This window comes from Oryctolagus cuniculus, chromosome 12 (assembly GCF_051225735.1).
Source record: "Oryctolagus cuniculus isolate XC-2025 breed Fujian yellow rabbit chromosome 12, ASM5122573v1, whole genome shotgun sequence".
NCBI classification, from domain to species: Eukaryota; Metazoa; Chordata; class Mammalia; order Lagomorpha; family Leporidae; genus Oryctolagus; species Oryctolagus cuniculus.
Genome location: NC_142878.1, coordinates 42,684,966 through 42,710,711, shown reverse-complemented (window position 1 = coordinate 42,710,711; position 25,746 = coordinate 42,684,966). Strand labels below are relative to the sequence as shown.

At 43.2% G+C, this 25,746-nt stretch overlaps 1 long non-coding RNA gene across 1 annotated transcript in view; it reads left to right on the top strand.

Annotated features, from left to right (window-relative positions):
* The first annotated feature begins 4,020 nt into the window (after positions 1–4,020).
* Positions 4,021–25,746, top strand: part of LOC149123015 (uncharacterized) — a 39,386-nt gene continuing 17,660 nt past the window's right edge. Inside the window, exons 1-2 of the long non-coding RNA XR_016218518.1 lie at positions 4,021–4,149; positions 20,736–20,836. This is a non-coding gene — a long non-coding RNA (uncharacterized LOC149123015). The remainder of the gene's footprint in view (positions 4,150–20,735; positions 20,837–25,746) is intronic.

The following is a 25,746-nucleotide window of genomic DNA, read 5'->3' as shown; positions in this document are numbered from 1 at the left end:
CCGGTTAGGGCGCCGGATTCTGTCCAGGTTGCTCCTCTTCCAGTCCAGCTCTCTGCTGTGGCCTGGGAAGGCACTGGAGGATGCCCCAAGTGCTTGTGCCCTGTACCCGCATGGGAGACCAGGAGGAAGCACCTGGCTCCTGGCTTCGGATCAGCGAAGTGTGCTGACCATGGCGACCATTTGGGGGGTGAACCAACGGAAGGAAGACCTGTCTCTCTGTCTCCCTCTCTCACTGTATAACTCTGCCTGTAAAAAAAAAAAAAAAAAAAAAAAAAAAAAAAAAAAAAAAACTAAACCTAACAGTAAGTCCAAAGTAAAATAAGCAGGATGTTGCCACCCATCACCTTCAGTACATTGTGTTGGTTTGAAGTAAGTCACAGGCCCCACCACACTCAAGCGAGAGGTTTGTAAAAGAGCATGGTCACTCAAGGTCACCCTGAGACATACATCGTAACGACTGATGCAAACAACGACAGAGATGACTCTGCAAAATTATTGTGCACCTTGATCCCATTTGCATAAATTGTAGGAATGTAAGCTGATCTCCAGTGCTTTGTTCTCTCCACCTGCCCAAGTGCAGCCTAGCAATTCAGAGGAGTTATTTTGGAGAAAATCTTTAGCCACTGGGTAAGAAAACCACTGGAAAGTACCTCTGTCCTGTATACCCTGCTCCCCGCCACTCATCCCTCACCTCTGCTTCCTAAGGAGTATACTTCCTTCTCAATGAAGGAAACACACACAGACTCTCTCGGCCTCAGGGAACTCTGGCTATAACAGGGGACTACACAAACAGATGCTTTCCTATTGTCATCTCTATAAGGACTTCTTAAACGTCCCTATTGTCATTTGCAAACATTAATAAGCTATCAGGGTGAAATTTTGACTGTGGATTAATCTTTCCCTAGTTGGTGTAACCTGCCAGGTGTGGCTGACACTATGTAGATATTTTATTCCTTCCTTCTTTTTTTTTTTTTTTTAACTCAACCTAACATGTTCTTCATCAAGAGCTAGAACAGAACAAACCTTGGCCATTATATTTGGCTTCTCCTCTTGCTGACACCTGAATAACATGGAAAACATTTCAGGATAAACATGCACAGGAACAACTATGTCTCTGGAAGCTGCACACCCCAGGCGAGTGGCGACACACCACACTTACAGACAAACCAGCTTCCCTGAAGACGGCTGATTATGGCTCAGCACCCAGATCTTACAAAAGTGGGAAGCTTCCAGCGTGCTGCAACCAGAGTCACTCAAACTCTCTGTCCCTCAACTCCAGAGTGTAACTCACAGGTTTGCTACAGTTCCTCAAATTCTTAGGAGCTGCTCCTTTAATGTATATCTGCTAGAAGATCTCATTCAATGGCAGAATGCTACCTGGAAGGGCTCAAACCCTCCCCTAGGTGCACCTGTTGGGCACATCAGAATAGCTTCATTTATTAGTTTACAGGAAACCTTAACAGTAAAAAAATAGTACATAGGTACTATATACATAGGTAAAGATTTGATAAAGATCCCAAAAAGGGTCAGAAATATGGGGTGTGCTAAACAGAATCAGTTAGGTCAATGGAACAAATAAACCCCAAAGTTAGTAGCTTCAGAATGAAGGCCATTTCCTGCTTACACAATAGTCCATGTTGTTCCACCTGTCTTTCAAGGGTCCAGACTGGCCTCAGCAGCTTCATCTTCAACACATGGCATCACAGGTCTACCAATGAGTCACATCTCAACCAGGCAAAAAGGGACAAGGCTTAGGGGAGCACATTTGGAGGGGATTTTGTGGGCCAGTTTTCAAATCACACCATTCCCCACATTCCCTGGCCCCAGCCAACCTTCAAGGAAGCTGTGGATCCTGGAAGGAAAATAGGTTTGGTGAACAACCAGCCATCCACCAGGAGATGAGCCCTGACTAGGCTTAGCTTTGAAGCTGAGATACTTTTATGATACCCTGAGTAACCCATGCAAACCAGATGGAAAGTCCAGGAAGCGGAATTCAGTAAAGTTATCTGTTGTTCTGGAACAAGTTACCATAGGACTTCATGTGTGAAAACAGCAACGAAATGTGTTCTGTGAATCAGGATTTCATGACCTCCTCGGTGTCAGGGCTGTTCTGGCTCAGAGTTTCCCATGAGGTTCCTCCAGACATGGCTTGCAGCTGGAGTCGCCTGCAGGCTTTCTTGAGACTGGAGGATCTCCCCTTAGGGTGGCCATTGGTGGCAGGCTTCAGTTTCTCTCTGTGTGCACCTCCCTACAGGGGTGCTTGAGTGTCCTCATATCATCCTAGCTTCTTCTAGAAAGAACATCTAATGGAACAAGGTAAAAACATCATCGTCCTTTATGTAACCTGGGAAGTCACACGCTGCACCTCTGTAATAATCTGTTGGTCACACAGCCCAGCCACGATTCAACCACAGGGAGGCTGCCCAAAAGTATGAATACCAGGAGGCAAGGGTGATGGGAGGCCATCTCGAAGGCAGGCTATCCAAGGTTACAAAGATCAACCGGAACTAACCCGTAGCCGGCTGTTCTGTTTGTGAAAGTGCACTGCGTTGTTGAGCTGTGCAAACTGGCTGCACCCACTAAAAGCTCAGCAAATCAATCTGGCTCAAAACCTGCATATACCTTGTAGGCACGAATCACTTAATACCTGAAACAAATCACCTAGCAGTTTTTGAAGCAAGCACCAGAAGTTTCCAACCAGCCCATCCCACCCTCCTAGGTCACACACTTATTTCCGCTCACCAGCTGCCTAAGAGCTTAACCTGGAAACCTCATGTTTGTAATTCCTAGCATTCTTCTCCTTGTAATCTCCATTCCTCATTAAGAATTTAAAATATTAAAATGAAGGAGAGATCAGGCCTCATCTTTCTGTTCTTTCCATGGAGATGTAATTATGAATAATCTGCACTTTCTAAGAGGAAACTAATACCTGAGTATTTTACCCTGGCAATGATTAGGTGTTAGATTTACTGACAATAGAGCGATTGTTATGCATGGTACTTATTACAGACCTCACATATGAAATAATTACCTGGGATTTCAAAAGATCCAACACACAGGCATGGTGCCCAGTGGCATTAGCTCTGAACCTAGCATCATTTAGGAGATAACCAGTGACAAGGATGCTCAAGAACAGGTTGCCAAAGGAAACATTTGTCTCAAAATGCTAGCAGATGCTGATAACCTGAACCTTTTGAAGTTGTGTTTTGAAATAGGGTTTTTTTTTTTTTTTTTTTTTTTTAATCTCTAGAATACTTTTACTTGTGTGGGGCAATGTTATGGAACCAGTGGTACCTGGATACCGGAATGAAGCTGGGAGACTTCTACGCTCTTTCCACTCACTGAGCCACTTTAACAAGAGGACAGTGTCCTCCAGAATTCAGCAAGACGAGACATTCTGCAAAAACAAAAAAGTGGTCCTTGATAGTAAATGCATGACTGCTGGGAGAAACCATAACAACCTATTCTCTTCCATCATCAAAGGTGCTAGATTCAGCTGGCCAAACAGGCCACCAAGGGCTGCTGGGAACTGGCTTCTCTGCTCCTGTCTGAACGTGGAGATGGACATGAATGTCCTTGGGTGCTGTCTCCTGAGAATCATTCACACATTTGTAGGGGCAAATTGGCATCAGTGCTACTTTCCCAGTGGGAAATACTATTAGTTTATTTACATTGCTTGGGGAGGGAGAGGGAGATTTCCGACGCTAGCCTGAAGCTGCAGGTGCCGACCATGCAGCATGCCAGTGACGCACTGTGCGGGAATGGCTGCTTCTCCCACAAGGCTGTTCGGCCTGGGCTTCATAACACACAAGCTGACTTGAAGAGAAACTCAGATTCCCGTTTTTTAATTTTCACTGATAAAAAGAAAAATAGTCCTCAAATCTAGATCAAATTAGCGATGTTGCCTCTTCAAAGAAAACACTGAGTCCTGTGCTCTGACTGGTTGGGCACCAGTCAATGGCGTGAGCAGGTGGGACTTCCGGGAGGAGGCGAGGGCGTGAGGGCGGGGCCCTCGTGAGCTGCTTAGCGCCTTAATAAGGCAGGCCAGGCCAGGCAGCGCCTGCATTCCTTCCACGTGTGAGGCAAGGGTGAGGAAACTCCGTCCTCTGTGAGCCGGATGTGGGCCCTCAGGCTGGTGCCTGCAGAACTGTGAGAAATACATTTGTCTTTTAAATATTTAAAGATTTATTTTGTTTATTTGAAAGGCAGAGTTGCAGAGAGAGGGGGAGGAGGTGGTGGTGGTGGAGGAAGCGGGGAGGAGAAAGAGAGAGAGGGGAGAAAGGGGAGAGGGGAAGAGAGAGGGGAGAGAGAGGGGAGGGGGGAGGGGGAGAGGGGAGAGAGAGGAGAAAGAGGAGAATCTTTCACCAGCATGCTCACTCCCCAAATGGCTGCAATAGCTGAGGCTGGGCCAGGAACTCCATCCGGGTCTCCCAAGTGGGTGGTCGGGACCCTAGTGCTTGGACCATCTGCTGCTGCTTCCCCAGGTGCATCAGCAGGAAAGGGAAGTGGAGCAGCTGCCGCAGGAGGCAGCTTAACCTGCAGCACCAGCCCCAGAAATGCATTCGTGTTGTGTTTGAGCCGTCTCTTTATGGTACTTTGCTACTGCAGCCCCCAAAGGAAGAAGCCACTGAGTAAAAGTACTGAAGATTTCCCTTCTGAGTTTAGGTTATTGGCTGAGAAAAGTGTCTTCACCATCTTTCCTCCAAGAACTAAGATGTTTCCAGAAAGCACCAAGTCCGTTTCTGTTGTGCTTGTCCCCATCATAATTTGCTTTTCTGGCCATTTCTCAATGAATACAACTGAATACGTATTTCTTGAAAATTCCCTGGCATTGAAGGCATGTCCATTTGGATGCTCTGCTCTCTAAACTATATTTAGCAGATGGCAAAGAAAAGCAAGTGTCAGGATGCTAGGTTTGTCCTGAAATTTAAGATGAAGATTTGCCTTCACTTGACCAACCTGCTTTTAGCAATGTTTACCTGGAACAAAGTATGATTTTAGTACGCTTGGAAAATGTCGGAGAGGACAGTGGTAAATGTGGATTTGAGTTTCTCACTTCAAAATCTGCTTTCCCACCCCAGCGTGTAGTCCCAGATGATCCAGAAGATGGTTTTTATAAGTCGCCAGAGTTAGTTCCCCATTGTGGGGTAATGGTGGAATGTTTGCTTGCTCTCAGTGTGGGGTGGCTTCCTCTAAGTCTTCCAGAGGAAGTGCCTGTCAGAAAGAACATGTTCATAGCTCTGTAGGCTGGAAAAGCTGTCTCTGTCCAGAAAGAGCCCTCTCCTTCTCCAGACTGCTGGGTTCCAGGCAGGCATGAGACTGGAGGGCCCTACCCCTAGCTCTAAGAACCGTGAGGGCCGCAGGGCGCATGTGCATGTCTTCGCACCGCCATCAGCCTCTGGGATGTGGTCCGCACGATGCTGTTCCTCCCTAGGCTGGAAGAGTACTGTGGACAGGAATTGTTCTTCACGAGCCTTGGGTCCTCCCACTGAACGCACAGTACAGGGCTCATGGCATGTACTCAGTAATGTCTTAATGAAGAAATAAATACAGTTTGTTTTCCAAGTGTGTTTTATATCCTTTGTTGCGTTACTTCTGTTCAAGATCTTAGGCTTTATTTTAGAATTTTAAAAAGCCTTTTCATGAATGGTGATGAGCATTTTTTCTCTGCAAATTTGGATATCCTAATCTGCTTTCGCATTAACATATCAAGTTATTTTTTCATCTTTATAATAGGAAGTTAATTATCAACCTAAAATATTTATGCACGCAGTAGCCATTTCAGTTTAGCTACCTGGAGCATGTATGTGTCATGCAGGCGTGTTTACACAACTGTAACAGTCTTAACTCATAGAAAGGTGGGGTTGATGCTCTCCCCTCTTATCTGAGTAGGTTTATACCTGCTTCTAAAGCAAAGAGGGAGGGAAATGGTGCTGTGGGACTCCAGCGGCAGGTCATCAAAAGACATGCAACCTCTGCCTTGGCCTCAGGGACACTTAGACTTGAAGCCCGGAGTAGCCCTGTCAATAAGTAACACTCCTGATGGCAGTCATGCTGTGACAATACCCAGACCCCATGGGGAGGTCACTTGTAGAAGCGTCAGTGGGGCCCCAGCTGGGCTAGCCTTGGAAGCCTCTGAAATCAGGTATCAAACATGGGAATGAAAAAACGCGGAGTGACTTCAGCCCTCAGCCATTCCACTTGCCCCAGCCTTGGTGTTTTTCTAAATGAGGCCCTAAACATTTTTTAGCAGAAATGAGACATTCCACTTTGCTCCCTACTTAAAGTTCTGACTTCAGTCTGTGCACAAATAAAAATGTTTAGATTTGCCACTAAGTTTGGGGAAGTTTGTTAAGCAGTCATAGATAATTAGAAGGGCATCATCCTACTACCACAAGCCATTTTAACATGACTGTTAAGCCTCTTAACATGACTGTATCCATACCTCTTAATTGGCCTGTACCCATAGATTTCATCCTGATCTCCTGCCTTTCTCTCTTGATCTCTCTGTTCTCCCTTCTAATCATTCTCCACACAGGAGTAAAACTGAAGTGTTTCCTACTATGGTGAAGCAACATTTGACAGTTTATCATGAGCCACAAATATATAAGGATTAATGATAAAATATTGAAAGATAACAAATTTCAATATTGCAAACAACATTAAGTGAAATAACCTTGCAATAAATAAATGAACATCTTCAAGGACCAAAAGCAGGGAGGAAATCCTAGAAAGTGGAGTTAAAGATGTGTGTTTCCAGAGGTCTAAGGCTCACAAACAGGTAGAGAGATGCCTGGAGATGAGATGAGGCAAACAGAAAAATAAGTATCAAAATGGTAGATTTAAAAGCAGTAGTGCTGATAATTACATTAAATGTAACTGGTATAAAAAAATTAAAATGTAGCAATTTTCAGGTTGTTTGATAAAGTAAGACCAAACTAGTTGATGTCTACAAGCAATTTACTTTGTGAAAAGGTAGATTAGAAATAAAATATGATAAACAATTCACATGAAAAGACTATACAGCAAAAAGAATTCTTGAGCCTTTATTGATATTGAAGAAGCCATTTCAAGAACTACTTTGAGAACAAAGAATAGTATTAGGAATACATGGGTATATTTTGTAATGAGAAATATGAATAGCTACTGAGTTTCAAACACAGGCTGCCAAATGATCATAGAACTGAAAGGAAAAATAGAAAATCCACGATTATATTTAGATATTTTGAACCTGTCTCAGTAATTTATAGAGTAGAAAAAGTTAAAAGTATATGGAAGACTTGAACAATAGTATTAGACACAATTAACAAATTTATGGAACATTTTGTCCAACAGTAGTAGAATTCACAATCTTTCTAATTACATGTGGAGCATTCACCAACATAAAATATATCCTGGGGTCAGCGTTGTGGCATAGCTGGTAAAGCCACCACCCGCAGTGCCGGCATCCCATATAGGCGCCGCTTTGAGTCCCAGCTGCTCTACTTCCAATCCAGCTCTCTGCTATGGCCTGGGAAAGCAGTAGAGGATGGCGCAGGTGCTTAGACGCCTGGATTCGGATCGGCCAGCTCCAACCATTCTGGTCATTTGGGGAATGGACCAGTGGATAGAAGAGATCTCTCTATCTCTCTGCCTCTCTGTAACTCTGCCTTTCGAATAAATAAATCTTTAAAAAAATAAAATATATTCTGGGTCCTAAAACTATTTAATAAGTGTGGGGCCCCATGGGCTGGCCAGCCATGGGGCCCCCACGTCAAGGTTTGGCCTGGCAGCTGTTGCCGTTTCGGCAGATGTTTTTTAGTTTTAGTTACCAGGTGCTTTCCAACGGGTGGGGCTTTTCCGGAGGAGCTAAGAGTGCTGTAAACAACAAGATGGCGCTTGCTTCGTGACACCTCATTTGATTGGCCCAAGGACGCGTGTACACTGCGTGAACAAGTATTGGATTGGAGGACTCTGTGCATGGACTTTAGCCCGCTTGTGATTGGTTGGATTTTGTATATAAGCCGTACGCCAAGGAAGGAAGCCCCCTTTTTTTTCTTCTTCCTCCTTCCTTTCTCTCTACCTCTGTTGCTGTTATTTTCTCTCTCATAATAAAAGTCTACAGAAGACTGATTAGCTGCGAGTAGCGTCGTTCCTTTGCAGGCAAGGGAGTGACAAATAAGTTTAAGAGATTTAAAATAACAAATATGTTTAATTATCAATATAAGTAAATAAGAAAATAACAAAAACATGGAAACTTCTAAATAATTGTTGTTAGTTGGGTAATTTTTTTTGTTTTGTTTTTACTTACTACTTATTCGAGAGAGGGAGAGACAGAGAGAAAGGGCTTCCATTAGCTGGTTCACTCCCCAAATGTCTGCAGTGACCAGAGCTGGGCCAGGCCAAAGCCAGGAGCCAGGAGCTTTTTCCAGGTCTCCTGGGTAGGTGCAGGGGTCCAGCAGAGAGCTGGGTCAGAAGAGGAGCAGCTGGGACACAAACTGGTTCCCATACAGGATGCCGGCACTGCAGGCAGATGCTTAGCTTACTATACCACAGTGCCAGCCCCTAGTTGGACAGTTCTGCAGTATGACATAAAATTCTCAGAAAAGGCAATCCACTTGCCCAGTTAGCATGAGTTTAAGTGTTCACTCATTAGTAAACAAGAAAGTGCAAACTAAAACAACTTTGATACACAACTTGGTATCTATAAGATCGAAAAAATGAGCAATCTGCAAATAGCTGCTGGGGGTGAGGGTGTAAGGGTATGAGGTGATAGGAACTCTGACACTGCTGGGGCTGTCAGTTGCTCCATCCCCTTGAAGAGCAATGGGGCCACATCAAAGATGTGTAGAGCCAGCAATTCAGTCTCTAAACTCAGTGCACGTAATCTTGGGAAACTCTTCTAGGTGGGACTTACAAGGATGCTTGTAGCAGCACAGTCTTTATAGGAAAAGCTGGAAATACAGGAAACACATCTAAATTGTATTTTCATTATACTGGAATGTTACAGCATGGTTAATAGAATGGATAAATTCTTTATATATAAATCCACCACAGCAAATGTATATTTTTATAATTGCATATTATAATATTGTGATATTTATGTGCCATGAGATTCATTTTTTAACATGTACAATTCCATGATATTTAATAAATCTATGGAATTTTGCAGCCATTACTACTATCTGATTTTAGGATATTTTCATCACTCCCCAAAGAAACCTGGTACCCATCAGTGGTCAGTCGCTGTTCCTCCCTCCTGGCAGCCCGTGGCAACCCACTAATGGACTCTCCAGGCCCATAGGTTTGCCGATGGTGGATATTGCCTGCAAATGGAATCTATAATATGTGGCCTTCTCCTTATTTCTTTGATGTAGCATAATGTCTTCCAGATTTGTTCATGTCGTAATATATGTCAGTACTCCATTCCTTTTCTTTGCCAAATAGTCGTCCAATCTAAGAATATGCCACATTTAGAACACCCACATAACAGTTGATAGGTATTTGGGTTGTATCTATGTTTTGGCTGTTATGAGTAATTTGGCTATAAATTTTTGTTTACAAGTTTCTGTGTGGAGATATATTTTCAGGTCTCTGAGTATATACCTAAGAGTGCAATTACTAGATTACATGGTAACCTTATGTTCAACTTCTTTTTTTAAAGTTGTCACATTTTTTTGCAAAGTGGCTGTGCTATTTCATGATCCTGCCAACAAATTAGAAGTTTTCCTTCTCCACATGCTTGCCAGTATTTGTTATTGTGTAGTTTATATAGTTCAGCCGTCCTACTGGGGATGAAGTAATATCTCATTGTCATTTTAATTTGTATTTCTGTGATGACTAATGATGGTGAACATCTTGTATTTACTAACTGAAAATTTATGGATTATCTTTGGGAAACTATTCAAATCCTTAGAGAATTTCACAATTGGGTTGTTTGTATTTATGTTGTTGGGTTGAAAGACTTATTTATATATGCTTATTCAAATCCCTTCTCAATTACACTATTGACGAGCACCTCCTCCCATTCTGTGGGTTATCTTCACTTGTTTGATGCTGGCTCCTGATACAGGTTGTTCCTGGTATGCCTTAGCTGTCATGTCTAAGAAACCATTTTCTAACCCAGTGTTGAGAAGATTCACTCCCCTGCTTTCTTCCAAGAGTTTTATATTACTAACACTTCAATTTGTGACCCATTTTGAGTTAATTATGGTTTATGGTGTAACACAGTGGTCCTATTTCATTCATTCGTAGCTGTGGACATCTAGTTTGCCTTGTACTATTTGTGGGAAAGACTCTTCTTTCTGCCATTGAATTGTCTTGGCACCCTTGTTGAAAAGCAGCAGAGCATAAACATGAATTTATTTCTGGGTTCTCAATTCTATTCCATTTGTCTACATCTCTGTCAGTGAAGTCTTTAATGGTTTTCCTCTTTTTAAGATTGTTTTTGGCTAGTCTCAGTCTCTTGCATTTCTGCATAAACTTCAATATCATTGTCAAGTTCTGAAAAAATAAAAAGGCAGCTAGGGTTTTCATAGAGATTACTTTGAATCTGTACCAGTTGAATCAATTTGGAGAATATTGCCATATTAACAGTTTTAAATCTTTCAATCTATAAGCATCCATTCACTTAGCTTTCTAATTCCTTTCAAATTTTTTAATACGTAAGTATTTATTTGAAAGGCAGAGTTAAAGAGAGAGAGAGAGAGAGAGATTCCATCTACTTTTTCACTCCCCTAATGACCACAATAGCCAGAGCTGGGCTGGTCTGAGGCCAGGAGCTTCTTCCAGGTCTCCCACATGGGTACAGGGGTCCAAGCAACTTGTGCCATCTTCTGCTGCTTTCCCAGGTGCATTAGCAGGGAGCTGGATTGGAAGTGGAGTAGCTGGGACTTGAACCAGTGCCGATATGGGGTGCTGTTGTTGCAAGCAGTGGTTGCACCCACTATGACACATTGCCGGCCCCAATCCTTTCAATAATTTCTAGTTTTCAATGTATAGATCTTGTGCATATTTTGTAAAATTTATCCATATGTATTTTATTATCTTTATGCTATAGTAAATGGCATATTTTTTCTTTAATTATCAAGGTGCTGTTCATTACCAACATAAATGCAATTGATTTTTATCTGTGAGTGTTCAAATTGGGCTTGTATTCTGCAGTCTTGATGAACTCTTTTTTTTTTTTTTTTTTTTTTGACAGGCAGAGTAGACAGTGAGAGAGAGAGAGAGAAAGGTCTTCCTTTACTGTTAGTTCACCCTCCAATGGCCACTGCGGCCCGTGCACTGCGCTGATCCGAAGCCAGGAGCCAGGTGCTTCTCCTGGTCTCCCATACGGGTGCAGGGCCCAAGCACTTGGGCCATCCTCCACTGCCTTCCCGGGCCACAGCAGAGAGCTGGACTGGAAGAGGGGCAACTGGAACAGAATCCAGCGCCCTGACCAGGACTAGAACCCAGGCGGAGGATTAGCCAAGTGAGCCACGGCGCCAGTCTTGATGAGCTCTTTTATTAGTTCTGATAGTTGTGTGTATGTGTGTGTGCGTGCACCCATGTGTATGTGTTCTTCACGACTTTTCGTTGAGCCAGATCTAAACAGATATCGCCCTTTTCAGTCTAGCCATCTTCCGCTGCCCCCAGGCTCATTAGCAGGAAGCTGGAGGGGAGGTCGCAAAGCCAGGCCCGTTCTGGCGTGGCATGGCAGCACCACAAGCACAGCTGAACCTGCTGTGCCACAGTGCCAGCCCCCAGGATAAAATACTTTAATAAAATAAGTTCTTCAATGATAATCTGTTACAAGAGATAGAAAGAGCGTTTCCTTTAAACAACTTTGACCTAATCCTTCCCTCAGGCAAGAGAGTTTGCTGGCTTAAAGCAGCGAGAGGTTTAAAAGTTTAGGAGGAGAAAGCACAAATTAATCTCTCAATAAGCTGTCCTTCCAAAGGAAAACAGTAAATGACCAAAGGAGCGAAAGAATGTATCCAGGGCACTAAACTTAACAGTCTGCTCCCAACTGTAACCACTGTTGTCTCAGCCACCATCACTTTCGCATAGCCATTTAAAAAAAAATAATTTATTTAAGAGGCAGAGTTACAGACAGAGAAAGAGAGGTCTTTCATGTGGTGGTTCACTCCCCATGTGTCCGCAGTGGCAGCGCTGGGCCAATCCAAAGCCAGGAGCCAGGAGCTTCTTCCAGGTCTCCCATGTGGATTCAGGGGCCCAAGCACTGTTTGAAGTAAACCTTGTTTGTGCCCTGCACACACCACACATAGGCACTCTCCCAGCGGATGTTACAGTCCTTGCAGTGGTAAGAGCCGTATTTCTGCTCTAGGAACTGGAAGCGCAGGCGCTCCTTGCCCGGCTCCACGACCTTCTCTCGAGCGGTCGTCGTCCATCTTCCACTGCTTTCCGAGGTAATTAGCAGGGAGTTGTTTGGGAAGTGGAGCACCTGGGCCTGGAACCAGCACCCATATGGTGCTTCCCCATGCATAGCCATTTTTTACCTAGTCTTCCAGAGCCTTTCTGTTGCTCTTGGGATAAAGATCAAAAACCTCCACAAGGGATTCAAAGGACTTCATGGTCTAATTGCAGGGGTTCTCAGTGTTGGGCACACATTTGAATCACCTGGGAAAGTTTAACAACATCACTAGAATCTAGTCACATCCCCTAATAATTATACCTATAACCTGAGGCTGGGCCTCAGGCCTCTGCATTTTTTTTTTAAACTCCCCAAGAATAGCCAGGGCTGGCAAACATTGCTTCAAAGTCTGCAGCTACCCAGGTCTTCTCTCCACATACTTCAAAGTGGAATGAGTCTTCCTAGTTTTTGAAACAAGGTCTATCAACCAGCATTCCCGTAGAGAGCTAGAGCCTTGTCCCCATGAATGGCTGACCAGTAATGTTCACATCTCAGTCCAGCTCTCCTGCTCCTGAGCCACTGCACCAGTCTGGTCCCCTGTTCTCTGTTCCCATCACAAGCAATCCAGTTTCTTCAGAGTCCTTAGCATGGTTTGTACTTACCAATCTTGTACGATTCCTTAATGTCTCTCTCCTGTATTGGATCAAAAATTCTGTGAGGATGGAGTGTATTGTGGGATTTGTTCATCATGGTATCCAGAGATTAGGACATATCAGAGAAACAACAAAAATTGGTAGGATGAACATTTAAGTGAACAAATGAATGGGTGAACATAGGAACCCGTGGATATTTTAGTTGGAATATGTGATCACGTAGATAGTATCATAAAGGTAAGAAATAAAGGCATTCTTCAGGCTGGCACTGTGGAAAAGCAGGTAAAGCCACAGCCTGTGACACTGGCAACCCATGTGAGCATTGTTTTTTTATTTCCTTACTGCTCTACTTCTGATCTAATTGCCTGCTAATGGCCTAGGAAAAGCAGTGGAAGATGGCCCAAGTACTTGGGCTCCTGCCACTCATATGAGAAACCTGTAAGAAGCTTCTGACTTTGGTCTGGCCCAGTCCTGGCCATTTTGCCGTTTGGGGAGTGAAATAGCAGATGAAAGATGAAAGATTCTCTCTCTCTTTCTCTCTGTAACTATGACTTTAAAATAAATAAATAAATCTTCCTCCCAGCCCCCCCCCCCCAAAAAGTTACAGTCTTTCCTTTTATTTTTCCCCTTTGTAATAAGGTTTGGAAGACTTTCAAAATATTCGTAGGTGGTAAGAAGCCTAGTTTTCAAATATGTTATGATTTTACCATTTCCACCAAACAACAGTAGTGAATAGTTTCAGAATTTATGGGAAATATTTGATATTTTAATTATTTTAGTTTAATTTTCCAACTTGAGTGAAAAAAGCAGTCTTGGGTAGAAAGAAAAGTCTTGGCATGCCACTGGATGAAGAAACAAATAACTTCTGAAGCCTTGCGACTTGGAAATATGTGTACATAGGTTCAAAAGCCGTTCCTAGACGCGCCGCAAACGTGTTGAAACAAAATTAGTGTCCTCTCCCAGGATTTCTCAGACAATAAAGACAGATTCTGGAATCTCAGCAGGATATTTTGACCATTTCTTTACTCAAAATAATCTCAGTTCAGATGCACCACGGCTGACAGGGAGACCCTCCTTTATTTGAAGTATCCCCTTTTCACTTTTGACTTAGCCAAGGAATACTTCATTGAAAATAACTCTAGACTTTGACTTCCGTATCTTCTGTTCCTATTTCTGTAAAATGTGTTGGACTGATGGACTGTTGTTCATATTTCCAACCCTGAGTATGAGAAGTGCTTAGTTCTGTTTCTCAACAACTTGCAGTTTAAAGGAACTGCCTTGGGGGGCCAACACAGGCCTGTGACGGGCCCCCCACTTGCAACACCAGCGTCCCATATGGCAGTGCCATTTCCAGCCCTGGCTGTTCAGCTTCTCCTCCGGCTTCCTAGCAGTGCACCCAGGAGGGCAACAGAAGGTGTTTCAAGTACTTGGGCTCTGGCCACCCACGTTGGAGACCAAGATGGAGTTCTTGGCTCCTGGCTTCTGCGTGGCCCAGACCTGGCTTTAATGGCCCCCTGGGGAGTGAACCAGTGGATGGAAGATTTCCCTCTCTCTCTCTCTGTCCCTCTGCCTCTCCCTTTAGCTTTGCCTGTCAAATAAATCAAAAAAGAAAGAAAAAGACATTGCCTAGATAATAAAATTCTAATTTATAGATTCAGTCATTATTTGGTTCTTAGGGTATGCTTTTTAGACAATCATATGTGACTTTCCCTACTTGTGTTGCTTATGGTAGTTATATTAGAATGTGTAAGTCACTAATTTTGTTTCCTTTAAACACCCTGGGTGTGTCTGCCATGGTCTTTGCAAACACAAGTGTGTACTGTTATGTGACTGTCCTGCGTTTGAGGGTAAGTGGTAGTTGCGAAATCCCTCAACAGCTGTTCCCAGTATTCTGCTGTGAGCTGTACTGATGAGCGGCACGTGGCGCAGTGCTCACACCAGTCCAGAGGAGAGGCAGGCAGAGGCATGCCCCACACTCCTGACACTGACACTTCTCAGATGGCTTTGTTGGCTTGTCCCCCTCTGGGAGACCATTGAAACTGCTGATTTCTTGGCATTGATAGGTCATTGCAAGTGACAGTTTCGAGACAACTAACTGTTAATTGAGGATATTTCATGTGCCACACACTGAATGGAGACTTACAAAAGCAAAGGTAGATGTGCTCAACTCTTCAGTAATGACAAATAATTATTTCACTTAATTTTCTGTGATGAAGGAATTCAAATTTATCTGCATAGCACTCATTTAGAAGAAGGAAGATCCCATTCGTGGGCTGTGTACAAAATTCCAGGTATTTTATATACATTGACAAATCCAATTCTCTGCCTCTTGGCTTCCCTCTGGGAAGAGAATTATTTTAGTTGCATTTTTATAGATGGGGAAACTGAGGCTCAAGAGGATCAAATCTCTTGTCCGTGAGTGAATGGGCCAACTTCACTAGGCCACTTTGGGGAGAGTCCCTGAAGAGTTAGAGCCCAGAGGGAAGGGTACATCTTTCTGCAAATGGGTGCACCTCTTCCTTGCTGAGGGTCGCTTTGTTAAAGGGTCAAAGCGGAAGCTCACCGAGACTGCTGGGGGCGGGAGGGAGTTGGGAACACCTGCACCTGCGGAGATAGTTTTGCAAATGGGAGGGCAGGGGGACGTTTCAAAATGAGATCACCCTAGTGCCAGATGCTAGGAAGTCACTCACCACTCTTCCTGCTAGCCTAGGAGTTTTTACACAAGCAGTCCTTTGTATTACAAGCATGACACCCAATTTTTTTTTTTTTGCTACTTGTGCAGAGTCACTTAACAAAGAAATGATGCAAATATTTGTCCCCAGGTGCTAAGCCCATTGTATTTCAATCTGAGAGCTGTGAGTATTCGCTTATGAGCCACCTGTAATGGTACCGAGTGTCTTCCCTCAATCTATATTCACATCAGTTCCATTTTCAAATGAGTCAAATGGGAAGCTGAAGTTAGCCAGTCAGCGCTGAACACCTCTGATTTATGGTCAGAAGTATCTTAATAGGATCATTCATTTTCCTTCGCTCGTTCAGAACATCTGATGTTACAAGTTTCTAGAAATGTTCGCGTATCCTCTGGTTCTGCAAAAATACAATCTTTATCTCCAAAAGTGACCTTCAAATGAGCAGGAAATGAAAGCCGGCCGTTCTCTGTCACCTTGCCCGGCTTTATTGATGTGGCATAATGGAAATCTTGAGAGCCAGAAAATCTCAGAATTATTATGATATTTTAATCTTTTTAGGTTAAGTGTAAATGTGAAGGTGTAGGGCAGAAAGCCTTGATTCAGGCCTGGCTTTATGAAGTATCTCTGTCTTGCCCTTTTTCTCCTTGTTCAATTGCTTGAGGCAGGATGTCTCTTCTGCAAGTCCTGCAGAAGAGACAGGCTTCCATGAACTTCTTGCACCTTTGTGAGTGAAATGGAATGGACAACTGTAAGCACCCAACTAACTCCATTCCTCCACCCCTACTCTCCCCACCAGTCTCAGCACCAGCTCCCTTGTTTCTACTCTGGTGTTTTATATGTATTTTTATTTTTTGAAAGACTGTATTTTATTTATTTGAAAGACTGACAGAGAAGGGGAGTGAGAGAGAAAGAAAGAGAGAGAGAGAGAATCTTCCGTCTGCTGGTTTATTCCCCAAATGGCCAGAGCAGTCTAGGCTGGGCCAGGCTAAAGCCAGAAGGCAAGAACTCCATCTGGGCTCCCTACTTGGATGGCAGGAGCCCAAGAACTTGGGCTGTCTTCTGCTTTTTCAGGCTTGTTAGCAGGAAGCTGGATAAGAAGCAGAGCAGTCAGGACTCGAAACGGCACTCTGATACAGAATGCCCATGTTGCAATCCACAGCTCAACTTGCTGTACCGTAGTGCTTTGCCACAATGCTGGCCTCTGTGATATTTTTTTTAAAGATCTGAAAGCCAGGGAACCTAAGTACACTCTGGTTGATAGTTTCCATCCTCACAGAAAAGTGTGTATTGAAAGATGTGCTTTGTTCAGTTTGAAACCGTGTATCTCAGGATACAGAGAGTTCTATGACCGTGTGTGCCAGCTTGCTAAGCAGCATGGGATTGTTAAAGATCTTGCTCAAAAGCTGCAGTCTTGCTGTTATTCTACTACTTGAACATGAGCTCCTAAATCGAAACCATAAGAGTGAACGAGGGCATTTCCTAAAGTTTGTGCAAAACTGAAATGTAAAGATAAATTTGTTTTGGTGCCAAAAATCTGAAATCTATGCATATGAATGATCGTCAATAAGTTCATGGAAAAGGTATATTAAGAAAAAGCTATGCGTGGATTTCAGAGGCTTTGTGCATCCATTTTCCATGAACTTTTTGAAGTGCTCTGTGTGTCTGCCATGTACCTCCCTAGAATTGGTGCTCTAAACTCCTGTGGGATGAACTCGTAGTATTGTCAGCTGCTTGTGCTCCTGAAGCATAAGTCTTTGCTGACTACTTGATCTCAAACTCATTACAAAAATTAGGATCATTTAGTGGATTTATAGAGCTGTTCTAGTCAATATAAAAAATAATCCTCTGACATGATTTCTGTTTTTGCTACAAGATCACCCTCAAATAATTGATTTAACTCTGCACTGAGACAACCAGATTTTTAAAAAGATATATATTTGTGAGACAGAGTGAGAGAGATCTTACATCTCCTAGTTTACTCCCCAAGTTGTCCACAGCAGTCAGGGCCAGGTGAGCCCAAGGCCAGGAGCCTGGAACCCCCTCCTGGTCACCCATGCTGGTGGCAGGATGCCAAGCACAGGAGCCATCCTTCATTGCTCTTAGGGGCCCATTAGCAGGGAGGTGGATGAGAAGCAGAATGACCAGCACCCCGGTCAGGGGTGCTGGCACCGCAAGTGGCAGCTAAGCTGCTGTGCCACAGTGCTAGTCCCAGACCCAGATTGTTTTAAAAAGTCTTCCAGCATATGCTCTTTGGGAGGAGGGGTGAAAGAAAACCCTGTTGATTTTATTTTTAATTGCTAAATTCATAAATTCATGTTGTTAAAAAAAATCAAACAATATGGTCACATATAAAGTGAAAATAAAGGATGCATTTTACTTAGAATTTAATCGATGTCCTCCCAGATCTGATATTAAACAGTAGATGTATAGATAGGATATTCAAGTACATTTAAATATATAATGTATTTCTATCCTAATCGTTGTAATGTGGCTTTGGCTTTATCGTTTCCATCCTTTACCTGAGGGCTGTAGAATAGAATATGGCAATAATACCCAGACTGTCCTGGAACTGGGCTCTGACATCTTCACACCACAGTTGGCCTACACTGAGTGGGTGGAACATCTGACACATTACATTTTAAGGCCTCGAGGAGATATTTTATGATCTGATTTAACAGACCACATACTCTTTCCTTTAGGGAGGCCATAAAATTCCCAGATTATGGGAGCAGATCTTGCGCTCAAGTATTCAATTCTCTATTTTAAGCTTGATTTTTCTTTTATTAAGATATATCAGTGGTACTCTGGTTAAGTTCCCTCCTGTGGCCAAAGACTCCTTTCCTACATAGTTGTTTTTGGAATTGTGTGGTAGTTTCTAAGAAGAAGGACTTTCCATACAAGAAAATGGGCTGAAGAGCATTTTGTGTCGCTCCCCGTCTTCGTGGAAGAACGACACTAAACCCTGCCTAGGCTTCATATCCGAGTCACGGCACCATTATGTCGCTCCCCGTCTTCGTGGAGGAACGACACAGGACCCTGCGCTGTTCTTTTGTCTGCTCGGCCCTCCCTGGGTTTGCTGCTGGTTCTTCCTGGGTTGGCTACCGTCCCTTCCACCTCCGTGGAAGGGCGGTTCCCCCTGCCACATTCCCCACTTCCGCGGGGGAGCGGCACACCACCGGCCGGCTCTCTCGGGGGCTGCTCAGATGTTCCTCAGGTGTTCCTGGTGCATGTTGTCTCTCTCCTCCTTTATAGTCCTCTTCCACCAATCCCAACTCTGCTACCCACACGCCGAGTACGCTGCTCTCCTCCAATCAGGAGCAGGTCCTGCTGTTTATTGGTTGAACTGGAGGCAGCTGTGTAGAAGCTGTTTTTACTCCTCTCCCAGCGCCATATTGTGGGAGAGCAGATGCATAGAATAAGTCTTAATTCCAGTAACAGTCTAGTCCGAGTTGCTCCCCACAATTTTGTTGTCGATGACAGTATCTGGTTGAGTGAATGAGATTGCTAGTATAAAGTGATGAGGTCGAAATGTTTGTGGTGGCTCAGTGCTAGTCCTAAGGCCTGTGGAAAATTTCCTCTGAGTGGAAATGTATCACTCCTAACTGATGGTTAGCTACCAAGAGAAGAGTCTGGTTCAGGGTCCCTTTTATTGACAGAGAAGGGAAGGGAGGTGGTGGCCCTCATACACTAGTGTGGTAGGAAAGTTGGATCTAAGCAGTAGGGGTGAATCCTGGGACCTTTGCTTCTGAAACATTTAACCAACTGAAAGATAAGTCAGGAATGAAAGCAAATTTGGCATTTTCCCCCAGTGGCCACTTCAGCTGAGATGTGCCCCATGGTCGGGTTTCAGAATCTTTTTTTCCTCTGAGTAATTATTATCCTAGGCGAGCTCTTTTCACTCCCATTCCTGGGATTGGAGGCCTGCAGGTGGGAGCAGCCGCACCACAGCGGTTTGTCCACCATGTCTGCGTTTGGTTTCCATCAGCTTGAATCTGAAGGCATCAGGAGCAGGTGCTTGCCTTCCCATCGTGAAACGGCCACTGAAGTCGGTCAGGTGTTTTGAGTTCCCAGAAACAGGGACGTGGTCAAGTTTCGCTTTCTCTCTTCTCCTCTCTTCAAAGCCAGACTCAGTAGTTAGCAGTTTGCCCTTATTCTGCCGAGTCACCCTTTCTCAGGCTGTTAGAGCGGCGGCGGGCAGACACCCGGAGACCATCTTACAGCTCTAGCCTCTGACTTACTGCTGTTTTCTACTTACTGCTCCACTTTCACGATGACAGGAAAACCTTGAGCTGTCACTGTACCCCTGCAACGGTCTCTCACCACGATGACTGGGGTTTTCTTCCTGGATCGTTCCCTCCTGCTCCTGATGGTTAGGAAACACTCTTTGGAACAAATCGAGCAAAAGACTAATGATGCGCAGTTCTTAGTGGGACTGCGCGGAACCCTGTGGCTGCCTGTGCAGAATCCTTGCTCTCTTTGCCTTGTCCGTGCATATCGGTATCCCTTCTGGAGGAGTCATCCCATTTTTCTGGTGGATATTCATGCAGCTCTGAAAGCAAGGGGGATAAAGACAGACTTGGCCTTTCTGTACCTAGAGAGGAACTGCTGTGTCCTTGACTGCGTGACCCAGGAGACCTCGGTTCAAGGCTGATGGCTGCAGGCTGGGAGACTCAGTGGAAACACCAGCTTCTCTGTCCTTCTGTTCTGTCACTGGAAAAACTGTATCTACCTCACACAGCTGCTGTGAAGATCCAATGAAATAATATATGTGGCAGTATTCAAGTATTGTGGATTGGGAGCACAGTACATATAAATACCCAAACTTAATAAGCTTAAAATAAGATTAAAAGAAAGGAGACCAAAGCTTTGGATAGTCAAAAGGACTAGAACTCCCCTACTTGGGCTTTTAAAAGTCACTGATTGGTCTAGTGGTCTTTGAATTGAGACTTATATTTTAGACTGGACCTCTACAAAATGAGGTCTGTTTTATGAGTTATTTTAATGTTTGGTTTTCATAGTGTCGCTGAGGAAGAAGGCATTGGTGTCCTTATTTTACAGATGAGGAAAATGTGACAATGATGCCAGCTGCCCCAGGCCACCTATCTGAAGCTCTCTGGTTCTGACAGCCAGGATATTTGTCTCCGAACGACCAGAGAAAGGTGAGGATTTATGTGGGAAGTTCATCCTGAGAAAGGTTACATGTTCTCAAGTGCACTTCGCTTTTGCATTAACCCTTTGCTTCAGCCCAGAACTGTTATTGATTGAGTCTGAAATTTTGTTCTGTTGTTTCCTTATTAAAATAAATTTCTTTTTAATTGAAAATGAATCTTGATGTGAATGGAAGGGGAAAGGACGCAGGAGAGGGGAGGGTTGCGGGTGGGAGGGAAGTTATGGGGGGGGGAAAGCCATTGTAATCCATAAGCTGTACTTTGGAAATTTATATTCATTAAATAAAAGTTAAAAAAATCTCTTTTAAATAATTTCAATGTCCAAATGCATTGAGAAACAGGACTCATATATACAGAAAGGAAGTCAGATACTTCCTAAGTGCCAAAGTCATCTGAACATTTCGAATTCCTCCCTTTTCCCTTTTATTTTTCTACAAGGATAGACTGCATCAAATATAGTTTTGTAAATTAATTTATTTGAAAAGCAGGGTTACAGAGAAGGAGATCTTCCATCTGCTGGTTCACTCCCCAAATGGCCACAACAACTGGGGCTGGGCCAGGCCAAAGCCAGGAGCTTTTTCTGGGTCTCTCACATGGGTGCAGAGGCCCAAGCACTTGGGCCATCTTGCACTGTTCTTCCAGACCATTACTAGGGAGCTGGATTGGAAGTAGAGCAGCTGGGACTCGAACTGGTGCCCATATGGAATGCTGACACTGTAAGCTGTGGCTTTAATCCACCCGCCCCCAAACATAGTTCTTAATGTGAGGTTTATGGGAATAGTGTGGGAGGTGAAGGCAGGAAGTATTAGAACTGATCCTTTTCCATGGAATCAAGGAAGAATTGAGAGTTAAAAATCTACTGTCTTGCCTACCCAAAAGTTCACACTTAAAGTTTCACTTGGAACAATGCTTTGTCTCATTTTTTTTTTTTTTTTGGACAAGTAAGTTTATTTGTGAACAAAATAATCTATGGGATGAATAAGATGAATAATCTGTGGAGTAGATGTGTCAGGGAATTCAATCACTTCAGACTCTGAAACTTGTATGGAGATTACTTAGCTTACCTTCAGTTTCTCAATCAATATGGCAAAGAACTGACTTGGAACAATAAACCTAGAAGCTCCTACCTTACGAATGGGCTAGTTCTAAGAGTTAGCACTCATGTCAATTGTCTGAAGTTTAGAATTTCTTCCTGGAGATAATTTTAGAAATGTAATTTGGCTCTCTAAAAACCCGACCCATAGGATGGGAGGAACTGTAGCATTATTCCAGGCACACCATGCACCTCAGCTCTCACGTGCTGCCCTGCTGTGGTACACTGGTATTGGGGGAACAGATTCCGAGGACAGAGACTCCTTCAAAAAGCACGTGGGGTGATGTTTTCAAGGTCCAGTGACTTCTCTGTTGGTATGTTTTTAAGAGGAGGCATTCCTGTAAACGAGTTATTCCCCATGTATGATTGGGAAACAAAGAGATGGTACCCAGAAGAACCAGGAGCTTTGGGTTTGCTTCCTCTGATGACTTTTTCTGCATATAAATTGTTCTTAAGTCAAGTATGCGTTACTTGGGGAATCACTGTTGGGATATTTAATCCTCACACTCACAAGCATGGGTATGCAAGTGAATGCGTTGGAAGACTGATCTGCACAAAGGCAGAGTTTTGGAGATTTAGTCCCTCTTGTACACTTAATATTTTCAAAACAGAAATAGTGTCTCAGGACTTGAAAGCAGTCATTAAAAAGCTGTAAGCTCTACAATCTTGAAAAATCAAATTTGAGTTGGGAAATTAATCTTTCATTTTTGATTGAAAAAATTGTATTACTTAGAGTCTTCTAGAAACTTCTTGGTGTTTAAATAAAGGGAAGCATATTCACAATTTAATTTAGATGCTATGAAGATTTACTTTCAGCAGATGGTCCCTAAAGAGGATGAATTAAAATTTACTGGCCTCCAAATGGATATATAAAGTTGAACATTGCTTTATATCATCTTTTAGTAAAAAAGTGAAATGTTAAGGAGTAGCCCAAATATCTGCGTGGAAATAAAGCCTTTCACTCAATCCCAACACCAAGTCTTTATCAAGCACCAAGAATACGATATCCATTACCATAAAGAAAATGGATTCCCTTGGCAGTAATAGCAGAATAAGCGAATTTTATTATTAGATGATGATCCTGTGCTAGATTTGGAATATAGGCCGTTCTATCTATATTGCCTTCCCTCCCAGTCTGCCAGTATGCACAAGCTGGGTTCTTCCAGGGACTAGGGGAAGTGGGGCACATGGCCACATAGGAAGTCATCTTAGCCCACCGTGCAGATCTTTGTGTCTCAGAGTATTAACCAGATTATAGGTCATAATCTGTAAAAGCTCCCCTGCTAGTGCCTTGCTTGACTTCTTTCCAGATGAAATCTCTTCAAACAAATCCTGGATCACAATGATACTCTGTTTTGTGTCTGGAGCCAAAGAGAGGGGAAAAAAATGCATATAGAAAGACAAGCATCCGCCAAGGGTAAAGAGCCAGATTGATGAGGTTCTGCGTTTATCACCTTTGGAAAAAAGATTGTTCCTGTAAAAGAAGCCAATTGCAACATTTAGGATGAAGTAATTCATCTAGTGATTTTTCTTCCATTTGAACTTTTCATTTCCTTGTGCTTTTTTTTTTTTATTGGTGCCCAGTTTGAATGGGTCTAGAAAAGGACATGACTTATTTATTGGCACTAAGAGCTTTTTATAAATTTAATATAATTTATGGATTTTTAATAATCCCCCTAATTGTTTCTTTACATGAGTTGCCACTTTTTTTAAAAGCCAAATTTTCTTTGCTTTATGACAGCAAGTGGCTGGAAGGGAAAATTGGGATTTAAATAAAAAGTCATCCCACTTGGCAGCCCAGAGCCATCCTCTGGCCATCAAACACTGCTGATAGGAAGACCCCATTATTTTTAAGGGGTTCACAGAATGGACAGAATTCGACTGTCTGCATTTGTCCTCTCAGCGTGCAGACAGGATATTTATGGGAAAGCACTTAAAAAAAAAAAAAACACTTCTACTTTCATTGTGAAGGTCCAAAGTAAAGCTGCTCTAATCAAGCTTGCTTGCTACATGCCCTCCATTTTTAAGAATAAGTTGTACAAAGCATTTTGCACCCACAGAATAGCTTTTTAATTCAATGGGTGTTTGCTAGTATCCTTAAGTTTTTTGCATGTAAGTAGCTTAGAACTTGTTGACAGATCCAGTACTCTGCTCCTAGCTTCAGAAAAGCTCCAAGGGCACTAACACAGAGACTAGGAAGTGTCCTCTCTCAGATGGCCACACTGGGGTGCCACCTCTGTGTTACTGTTATCCATCCCAGCCCTTCCCAGCCATACCCTCTATGTTTCTATCAGAGGATAAATTCCAAAGGTTTTATCCCTGTCTTGATCACTTTCATGCAAAGCTCTAAGCCTCCTCCAGCTCTGATCACTGTGGCATCTGGCACCGAGACCAAAAAGCAACAAAAGCCAGGAGTGAGGAGGTCACTGCCCAAGGGCAAGATGCTCTCCTTCCCACTGCACCTCCCAGGTGCTTCCTTTATTGGGAGCTGCCACAGGCTGCTCCCCCCCACCCCACCCCCGCAGTCAGTGCCTCCCTACAACCCTTCTGTGTGTCTACTTCTGCTCTGATAAAAGCTGTTTCCATTCCATCTAACCTTGCTGTTTAATCCTAGTTTTATTGAGATATGATTTACATAAGTTCACCCATTGAAGGTATACAATTTGGTAAACTGATAGTCGTGTACAGTCATGTATCCTCTACAATCAGGATATAGGACAGTCCCATCACCCTGAATAGTCTTCATGTGCCACTTTGTGGTGGGTGCCTTCTGACACCCAACCCTAAGTAATGGCTGATCTGCTTCCCTTCATGGTAGTCATGCCATTTTTAGAATTTTGTATCAGTACTCTACTGGGTATTATTTCATTGAGCTTATTGGTTTTCTGGCTTCAATAGTGTCACTATATGTATTAATATGAGAGGACTTCAAAGTTTGGGGAAAAAAAGAACAAAATGATTATGTGTATTTTCCATATACTTGTTGAAATCCCTATATTTCCTTCCTTCCTTCCTTCCTTCCTTCCTTCCTTCCTTCCTTCCTTCCTTCCTTCCTTCCTATCTTCTTTCCTTTCTTCCTTTCATTCATTCTTTCTCTTTTGTGGAATTGTTTATCTTTTGATTGATTGGCAAATTTATGCAGATTTTGTTTCACATATTCTATCTCCCCTGAGAAGTCAGTTCCTTGAGTTGGGTCTAAAGGTTTTCCCAATTATGCACATCTTCTTTAAATGTAACACAAAAGGTCCAGTTGTGCTCAGGAACCCCATACTCACCAACAAAGGACTTTTGCTTGTGCTATCTCTTTGGGAAATGAGGAAATACCCAAGTGTGGGGAGTTAATGCTGTGTGGAAGGATGCACAGTTCATGCAACATTTGAAAGAACAAAGACACACGGTAGTCCTCTGTCTCCACTGTGGTCTGCCTTGACTCCTGCAGCTTCTGCTCCCACTGCCTTCCTTTCCACCTCCCCGTCTGCCAGGGCTCCCAATCCCTTTACCTGGCAGAAGCCTGCTTCTTCTCATGGTCACTTGGATCACAGGGAAGATGTGACGGGGAACTTCAGCGGGGAGTTGACATGTGAGTCCCATCATGGTTTCTTCACACGTGCTATTGAGTACTAACTTAGTTTTCTACTTTCATCATTGCTCACATGGCACAATCTGGGGATCAAACATGTGAAAAGAATTTGAACTCAGATGTCAATTTGATTAAAAAAAAAACTACTTGATCTGAGTTGGTATAATCTAAAGTAATGACTTCAGTAGTACTTTTCAAAACTTAATATGCGTAAATTCGCCAGAAGTT